The sequence below is a fragment of the Arachis duranensis genome, chromosome 7 (genome assembly GCF_000817695.3).
Source record: "Arachis duranensis cultivar V14167 chromosome 7, aradu.V14167.gnm2.J7QH, whole genome shotgun sequence".
In the NCBI taxonomy this organism is placed as follows: Eukaryota; Viridiplantae; Streptophyta; class Magnoliopsida; order Fabales; family Fabaceae; genus Arachis; species Arachis duranensis.
The window spans coordinates 50,976,003-50,985,901 of record NC_029778.3 but is presented as its reverse complement, the minus strand read 5'-3'; the positions used below and the strand labels follow the sequence as shown (position 1 = coordinate 50,985,901).

The 9,899-nt window shown below is 38.9% G+C and overlaps 1 long non-coding RNA gene across 1 annotated transcript; it reads right to left on the bottom strand.

Annotated features, from left to right (window-relative positions):
- Positions 1-6,771: 6,771 nt before the first annotated feature.
- Positions 6,772-7,528, bottom strand: LOC110273766 (uncharacterized). Its single transcript, XR_002365194.2, has 3 exons — positions 7,354-7,528; positions 7,205-7,260; positions 6,772-7,126 (listed from the first exon to the last, which is right to left on the bottom strand). It is a non-coding gene; the product is annotated as an uncharacterized LOC110273766 (long non-coding RNA).
- Between the last annotated feature and the right edge of the window lie 2,371 nt (positions 7,529-9,899).

Here is a 9,899-nt window from a genome sequence, read left to right as displayed (position 1 = left end):
AAAAAAATATTGCCTCTTTATTCTAAAAATCTACTATTTTATTCATGTTTGATGATGATGAGAAAAATAAATTATAGCTTAATTGGAGATAAAATCAAAATAGAGATACTAATTACTACTACTAATATATAACTTATAAGGTAAATTTATAATAAGAACAGTTATCACAGAGTTAAGGCAAAGATTAGGACTCAACAACCTTTATTTTGGGAAGCGGGTGTTCCTCTAGTCTGTGGGGTGCTTGATCCTTCAAGAGATAATTTCTGACACTTCAGTTCTTTCAAGTCACATCCTTGCTCTTCTTGTTCCCTTAGGTGCCATGATCTTGATGAGTTTTAGCTCAGTGATCATGGCAAATCACACCAAACTTAGAGGTTTGCTTGTCCTCAAGCAAAAGAAAGGAAAGGAGAGGAATAGAGGGAGAGGCAATTTCGAAATTCAAAAGATATGATGACTTGAAAAAGATTTGAAAAAGAGTTGGATTGGATTGGAAAAAGATTTGTGTTTATGGATTAAGATACATTTGATATTTTTGAAAAAGGGATTTTAAAAATTAGGATTAAAATTTTTGGAATTAAAGGATGAGAGTTTGTAACATGTTTATGCAAGAAATCATGATTTGAAACGTAAAAAATTTAAAAAAATTGTGAAGTAAAAACGAATTTACCTCCTCCCCACCATCCTGGCGTTAAACGCCCAAACACTGCATGTTTTGGGCGTTTAACGCCCATATATAGCTTCTCCTGGGCGTTCAACGCCCAGCTATTGCTTCTAGCTGGCGTTGAATGCCAGAAACTCCTTTGTCACTGGGTGTTTTTTGAACGCCCAGGACGCTGTAAATCTGGCGTTAAACGGCCTGAAGGTGCTTCTTTCTGGCGTTTAACGCCCAGAAGATGCTTTTTTCTGGCGTTTAACGCCCAGATGGCTATCTCTACTGGCGTTGAATGCCCAGTAGATGCTTCTTTTGGGCGTTCAACACCCAAAATAGCTCTTACTGGCTTTTTCTCACAAGTGAGCTTCTTTTTGCTGTTTTATCCTCTGAAGCCTTCTGTAACTCTGTATCATTCACTGAAATGTATTATCTAATTTAAAATTAAAATTACAAATAAAATAAACTCATGACTGGGTTGCCTCCCAACAAGCGCTTCTTTATTGTCTTTAGTTGGACTATTACTGAGCTTTAATCAAGTCTCAGTTTTGAGCAATGCTTGACTCCTTGCCCATTAACAATGGAATTTTTGTCATAGTCACTATCATGAAGTTCTACAAACCATGGTGCTTCCTTAATGGCAAAAAGTTGCTCATCCGGAAAGGTTTCAGAGATCTCAGTAAGAGGGAGGGACGTCCTTTCTATTGGTTCTACTCGGGACAGATGATCTGCTACTTGGTTCTCTGTCCCTTTTCTGTCTCTTATTTCTATGTCAAACTCTTGCAGAAGCAACACCCATCTTATGAGCCTGGGTTTTGAATCCTACTTTGTGAGTAGGTATTTAAGAGCAGCATGGTCAGTGTACACAATCACTTTTGATCCTACTAAATAGGATCTGAACTTGTCAATGGCATAAACCACTGCAAGCAATTCTTTTTCTGTGGTTGTGTAGTTCTTCTGCACATCATTTAGAACACGGCTAGCATAATAAATGACGTGCAGAAGCTTGTCATGCCTCTGTCCCAACAATGCACCAATGGCATGATCACTGGCATCACACATTAATTCAAATGGTAATGTCCAGTCTGGTGCAGAGATGACTGGTGCTGTGACCAGCTTAGCTTTCAGAGTCTCAAATGCCTGTAGACACTCCTTATCAAAGATAAATGGCGTGTCAGCAGCTAGCAGATTACTTAGAGGTTTTGCAATTTTTGAAAAATCTTTTATAAACCTCCTATAGAATCCTACATGCCCCAGAAAGCTTCTGATTGCCTTAACATTGGCAGGTGGTGGTAATTTTTCAATTACCTCTACCTTAGCTTGATCTACCTCTACTCCCTTGTTCGAAATTTTGTGCCCAAGGACAATTTCTTCAGTCACCATAAAGTGACATTTCTCCCAGTTTAAAACCAGGTTAGTCTCTTGGCACCTCTTTAGAACAAGTGCTAGATGGTCAAGACAGGAGCTAAATGAGTCTCCAAATACTGAAAAGTCATCCACGAAGACTTCCAGAAAATTTTCCACCATATCAGAGAAAATAGAGAGCATGCACCTTTGAAAGGTTGCAGGTGCATTGCACAGACCAAATGGCATCCTTCTGTATGCAAATACTCTGGATGGACATGTGAATGCTGTTTTCTCTTGATCCTGGGGATCTACTGCAATTTGATTATAACCTAAATATCCATCCAGGAAGCAGTAGTATTCATGACCTGCTAGTCTTTCTAGCATCTGGTCTATGAATGGTAAAGGAAAATGATCCTTTCTGGTAGTTGTATTGAGCCTTCTGTAATCAATACACATATGCCACCCTTTAACTGTTCTTGTAGGAACCAGTTTATTTTTTTCATTATGAACCACTGTCATGCCACCCTTCTTTGGGACGACTTGGACAGGGCTAACCCAGGGGCTATTAGAAATGGGATAAATAATTCCAGCCTCTAGTAATTTAGTGACCTCCTTCTGCACCACCTCCTTCATGGCTGGATTCAGCCGCCTCTGCGGTTGAACCACTGGCTTAGCATCATCCTCCAATAGGATATTGTGCATGCATCTGGCTGGGCTAATGCCTTTAAGATCACTGATGGACCACCCAAGAGCTATCTTGTGTGTTCTTATCACTTGAATTAGTGCTTCCTCTTCCTGTGGCTCTAAAGTCAAGCTTATGATTATAGGAAAAGTGTCACCTTCTCCCAGAAATGCGTATTTCAGGGATGGTGGTAATGGTTAGAGCTCGGGTTTAGGAGGTTTCTCCTCTTCCTGAGGGATTTTCAGAGGTTCTATTATTCTCTCTGGCTCCTCCAGATCAGGCTGAGCATCTTTAAAGATATCCTCTAGCTCTTATTTGAGACTCTCAGTCATATTGACCTCTTCCACCAGAGAGTCAATAATATGAATGCTCATGCAGTCGTCCGAGGTGTCTGGATGCTGCATAGCTTTGACAACATTCAACTTAAACTCATCCTCATTGACTCTCAGGGTTAATTCCCCTTTTTGGACGTTAATGAGGGTTCATCCAGTTGCTAGGAAAGGTCTTCCTAGAATGAGAGTTGCACTCTTGTGCTCCTCCATTTCCAGCACCACAAAGTCAGTGGAAAATGCAAATGGCCTAACCTTGACAACCATGTCTTTAATCACGCCTGATGGGTATTTAATGGAGCCATCAGCAAGTTGGAGACATATCCGGGTTGGTTTGACTTCTTCAGCCAAACCAAGCTTTCTGATAGTAGATGCAGGTATTAGGTTGATACTTGCCCCAAGATCACATAAAGCTTGCTTGGTACAAGTACCCTCTAATGTGCATGGTATCGTAAAACTTCCGGGATCTTTAAGCTTCTCAGGTAAGCTTTTCAGAATGACTGCACTGCATTCTTCAGTGAGGTAAAATCTTTCAGTTTCCCTCCAATCCTTCTTATGACTTAAGATATCTTTCATGAATTTAGCATAAGAGGGTATTTGCTCAAGTGCCTCTGCAAATAGAATATTTATTTCAAGAGTCCTGAGATAGTCTGCAAATCGGGCAAATTGCTTATCCTGTTTTGCTTGGCGGAGTTTCTGAGGATAAGGCATTTTGGCTTTATATTTCTCAACCTTAGTTGTTGTTGGTTTATTGCCTACAGATGTGGGTTGAGAAGCCTTTTTAGAGGGGTTGCTATCAGCACTTGTATGTGTCTGATCTGCCACTGGCGTTTGAATGCCAGGGGTGGAAGCTGGAGTGGCGTTAGACGCCAACTCCTTACCTGTTTCTGGCATCTGAACGCCAGAATTGAGCTTCCTTTGGGCGTTCAACGCCAGTTCCTTGCTTGTTTCTGGCATTGAACGCCAGGACTAAGCATGAGTTGGGCGTTCAACGCCAGCTTTCCACCCATTATCTGGCGTTTGAGCGCCAGAGTTATTCCTCTCTGGACTCTGACTGTCCTCAAAGGGATTTTGGGTAGCAGTCTGTTCATCTCTTGGCTTCCTGCTGCCTTGAAGTGAGGTATTTAATGTTTTTCCACTTCTTAATTGAACTGCTTGGCATTCTTCTGTTATTTGTTTTGATAACTGCTGTTCTGTTTGCTTCAACTGCACTTCCATATTCATATTAGCCATTCTTGTTTCTTGTAGTATCTCCTTGAATTCGGCTAGCTATTTTGTTAGAAAATCCAGTTGCTGATTGAATTTAGTAACTTGTTCTGTAGGACTAAGTTCAGTAGTTACTGTGTTAGCCTCTTCATTGATGGAAAGTTCACTGCTTAGGTACAGATACTGATTTCTGGCAACTGTATCAATAAGCTCTTGAGCTTCTTCTATTGTCTTTCTCATGTGTATAGATCCACCAGCTGAGTGGTTTAGAGAAATCTGAGCTCTCTCTGTAAGCCCATAATAGAAGATGTCTAACTGCACCCACTCTGAAAATATTTCGGAGGGACATTTTCTTAGCATCTCTCTGTATCTCTCCCAGGCATCATAAAGGGATTCATTATCTCCTTGTTTAAAGCCTTGGATGCTCAGCCTTAACTGTGTCATCCATTTTGGAGGGAAGTATTGATTCAGGAATTTTTCTGACAGTTGTTTCCATGTCTTTATGCTAGCTTTAGGTTGGTTATTTAACCACCTTTTAGCTTGGTCTTTTACAGCAAATGGAAATAGTAATAATATGTAGACATCCTGATCTACTTCTTTATCATGTACTGTGTCAGCAATTTGTAAAATTATGCCAGAAACTCTGTAGGTTCTTCCTGTGGAAGACCGGAATACTAGCAACTTTGCTGCACTATGATAATGAGCTGAGGATTCAACTCAAAACTACTAACTCTAATGGAGGGTATACATATACTACTCCCATATGAAGCAGTAGTGGGGTTAGCATATGACCACAGAGTCCTTCTGGACTCTTCATTTCCACTTAAGTCCATGATGGAGAAAGGGGAGATGATGTGAATTTATTTTATTATATATAAAAATTTTGAAATAATAATAACAACATAAAATAAAATAAAGACGACAAGAAAAATAAAAATAAATAAAAATAAAAATAAAATAAAATAAAAGAAAAAAATATTTTATGAAGATTTTCGAAAAAGTGAGGAGAGAGAAAGTGGTTAGGATATTTTCGAAAAAGATATATTTTTTTAAAAAAAATCTTAAAAGGATAAGATTTGAAAAATTTTGAAATTGAAATCTGAATTTTTTAAAAAAAAATTGAAAATATTGCTTAAAGATAGTTAGAAAACATATTTTTTTGATTTTTGAATTTTATGATGAAAGAGAAAAACACACAAAAGACAAAAGACTTAAAATTTTTAGATCTAATGCTCCTTGTTTTCGAAAATTTTGGAGGAAAAACACCAAGGAACACCAAACTTAAAAATTTTAAGATCAAAACACCAAGAGGACTCAAGAACACTTTGAAGACTCACAAGAACAACAAGAACAAAAGAAAGAACACCAAACTTAAGAAATTTTTCTTTGAAAACCAAATTAAATTTTAAAAAATTAAAGGAAATTAACAAGAGAACACCAAACTTAAAGTTTGGCACAAGATTCAATCAAAGAAAAAAATTATTTTTTAAAAAGTTTTAAAAAGAAGATGCCCAATTACCAAGAACATAAACCAACGCTCTAGCCAATTGATTTATAAATGTAACGTGTTTTAAAGAGGTATAAAAATATATTATTATTATTATTATTTTTGAAAATTAAAATTTTGAAAAATGCACAAGAAAAACACGAAAACACACAGAACAAGACAAACCAAAGATCAAACAAGAAAAATTAACAAGAACAATTTGAAGATCAAGGAAAAACAAGAACATGCAATTCGAAAAATTGAGAGACAAAGAAAAGCATGCAATTGACCCCAAACTTAGAACATGACACTAAACTCAATAATAAAAAATAAAAAATGAAAATTCAATTAAAGAAAAATAATATTTTTGAAAAACTTTTTAAAAGGGATAATAAAAGATGCAATTCTAGTAAAAAAGATAAATTCTTCCTAATCTAAGCAACAAGATTCACCGTCAGTTGTTCAAACTCAAACAATCCCCGGCAATGGCGCCAAAAACTTGGTGAACGAAAATTACTTCACACTATGTAATTCCGCACAACTAACCAGCAAGTGCACTGGGTCGTCCAAGTAATACCTTACGTGAGTAAGGGTTGAATCCCACGGAGATTGTTGGTTTGAAGTAAGCTATGTTTATCTTATTATTCTTAGTCAGGATGCCAACAACAATGTTTTTCAAGTTCAATGGAAAAAGGAAAAAGGGAATAAAATAAATACTTATTGTGCAATAATGGAGAATATGTTGGAGTTTTGGAGATGCTTTGTTATCTGAATTTCAGCTTTTCTCTTGTACTCCTCTTCCCACATGCAAGGCTCCTTCCATGGCAAGCTGTATGTTGGGTGTCACCATTGTCAATGGCTACTTCCCCTCCTCTCAGTGAAAATGGTCCAAATGCTCTGTCACAGCACGGCTAATCATCTGTTGGTTCTCGATCATGTCGGAATAGAATCCATTGATTCTTTGTTATAGCATAATACATCAACCTCACCACATTTTTCTTCTCATTTCATTATTCTCAATTCCAACATCAACTATATAACACTTATGATCAAAATCACCATCAAACCCACCATTTCATAAATCATAACACTACAATCATTATAAGAACCAACTCCCAATCCATACAATCATTCAACATCATCATATCATTATAATTCATCACAATCAACTCAACATTCATCAATTCATCAATATTTAGTATACCAACCATCATTTTAGTTCAACCTATCCTATTGGTCACTAGCCTATGTGTCCATGAATATTATATACTACATAGAGGAAACCGAAACCATACCTTGGCCGATTCCCTTTATGCACCCAAACTCAAAATGAGCACCAACAAGCTTCCAACCACAATCCAAGCTTTCAAATCCACTCCAACAAGCACAAATAAGTTCCAAAAGCTCCCAAAGCCACAATAATCAAACTATATACATATAAATCACCACAAATCAACCTAGGGTTCAACATAAGCATAATCTCACAAGGGTTTAAGAGCTCTTACCTTTCCCAACAGATTTGACAACACAAATCCAAAGCTAAGCAAGGATTAGAGCAAACCTAAACATCCAAAATCACAAAAACCCATTTAACCCAAAACTCTAATAAAACCCGAAATTTTGAAGAGCATAACTGGAAGGATTTCGTGATTACCTTGAGGGTTTCTTGGGTGGGTTTTGTAGATCTCTTCACAAGGAACGCGTAGCCGCAAACGGTGCGGCGATCGGAGCTCCGTAGCTCAAGATATGAGCTTGGGAAGTTTGAAGTGAATAGTAACAATGGTGGAAAGCTCTCACCTCTCTCCTCACTTCAGCTGCTGTTGTGTTTAGGTTATGAGGGTGAAAGTGGCTGAAATGGGTTCATTTAAGTGTATATATATGTTGGGCTTGGGCCCAACTTGGGCCCGGTCCAACCCGTTAGCGTTTTTAGCACTTGGGTCCGGTCCAACCCGTTAGCGTTTTTAGCCCGTTTGGCCTAATTTCGGGACAAACCTTTAAAATTAAAGCCCAGTTTTCCATTTCTAATGTTTTTCTAAGGTTTTTGATGGTTTTCACTTTTCTCGTGCGGTACCAGGCAGACTTGAACCGGTTCAACCGGTTCAATTGCCGGTTCGCAATTTTTCACGATTTTTCGTAGAAAGCACATTTTCTGACTCAGAAAGACCCACTGAGTCCAAAAATCACCTTTAAATCCTCAAATTCTCTCTCTAACCTTTTGGAATCTAATTTGGGCAATTAATTCACTTAATTAACCGGTTGATTAGTTGCGGTTCTTACATTCTCCCCACCAAATAAGAAATTTTGCCCTCAAAATTTGAATTACCTGAGAAAAGCTCGGGATAATCTTTTCGCATCTCAGACTCCAATTCCCAAGTGTGCTCTTCTACTCCTGCTCGCTCCCAAGCAACTTTAACCAATGGGACATCCTTTCCTCGCAGCTTCTTTATACTAGTGTCATCGATCCTCACTGGTGTCACTTGGAGAATCAAGTTCTATTTCAACTTGACCGATTCAGGCTCCAACACATGAGCCGCATCCGACGTGTATTTACGGAGTTGTGACACGTGGAATACATCATGCAAGTTAGACAGATGAGGTGGCAAAGCTACTTGATATGCCACCGGCCCGAATCTCTTCAAAACCTCAAACGGTCCTATATATCTTGGGTTCAACTTCTTGGTCTTGATTGCTCTTCCAATCCCAGTTGTCGGTGTAACCCTAAGGAATACATGTTCTCCCACTTCAAACTCTAAGGGTTTCCTTCTCTGATCCGCATAACTCTTCTGTCGACTTTGGGCAGTTAAAATCCTTGCACGAATCTTCTTAATGTTCTCAGTAGTCTCTGCTATCAAATCTGGACCCAAAACACTTACTTCTCCAAATTCATACCAACAAAGTGGAGACTGACACTTTCGTTCATACAAAGCCTCATACGGAGCCATCCCAATGCTTGCATGAAAGCTGTTGTTATATGCGAACTCCACCAATGGCATGTAACGATCCCAACTCCCGGGTTGATCCAACACACATGCTCTCAGCATATCTTCCAACGTTTGAATAGTCCTTTCCGATTGTCCATCTGTTTGTGGATGATACGCCGTACTAAGACATAGCTTCGTACCGAAAGCTCTTTGGAAAGCTCCCCAAAACCTTGATGTGAATCGGGGATCATGGTCCGATACTATGCTTGACGGCACACCATGCAACCTCACTATCTCTTTGATGTATAATCTTGCCAATTCCTCCATAGAACAGTTTAGTCGGATAGGCAGAAAATGAGCGGATTTGGTTAAGCGATCTATGATCACCCAAATCGCATCAAACCCCGACCTAGTCCTCGGTAAACCGGTAACAAAATCCATAGCAATTCCTTCCCACTTCCACTGAGGAATCTCAAGTGGTTGTAGCATTCCTGACGGTTTTTGATGTTCTATCTTCACTTTCTGGCAGGTCAAACATTTGGATACCACTGTAGCTACATCACCCTTCATCTCCGGCCACCAGAACATCTTCTTCAAGTCATAATACATCTTCGTGCTCCCGGGATGAATAGAAAACCCACTGTTGTGAGCCTCCAACAGCAAGTCTTGCCTCAAACTCCCAACAACTGGTATGCAAATCCTTCCCTTATATCTCCATAACCCTTCATCATCCTTAGTGAATTCTTCGTGTCTCTTATCACCAACTGGTTGAAACAATTGCTGAAACTTCTACTCATCTTGCTGAGCCCTTTGTATTTTTGATTTAAACGTGCTTGAAATCTGTAACTGATTCAAACAAGCTCTTCCGGCAACTTCACTAATATCCAGCTTAAGATCTACAAACTTATCCACTAGTTCTTCTTCCTTGATTCTCATCCAAGCAATTGTTAAAGATTTCCGACTCAAAGCGTCTGCTACCACGTTCGCCTTTCCAGGGTGATAACTCAACTCGAAATCATAATCTTTAAGAAACTCCATCCACCTTCTCTGGCGCATATTTAGCTCTTTCTGATCAAAGATGTACTTGAGACTCTTATGATCAGAAAAGACGCTAAACCTTACTCCGTATAAGTGGTGTCTCCAAATCCTCAATGCAAACACAATCGCCGCTAATTCCAAGTCATGAGTGGGGTAATTCACCTCATGCAAACACAATCGCGATGCGTAAGCCACCACATTCCGGTGTTGCATCAACACGCAACCCAAACCCTTCAAAGAA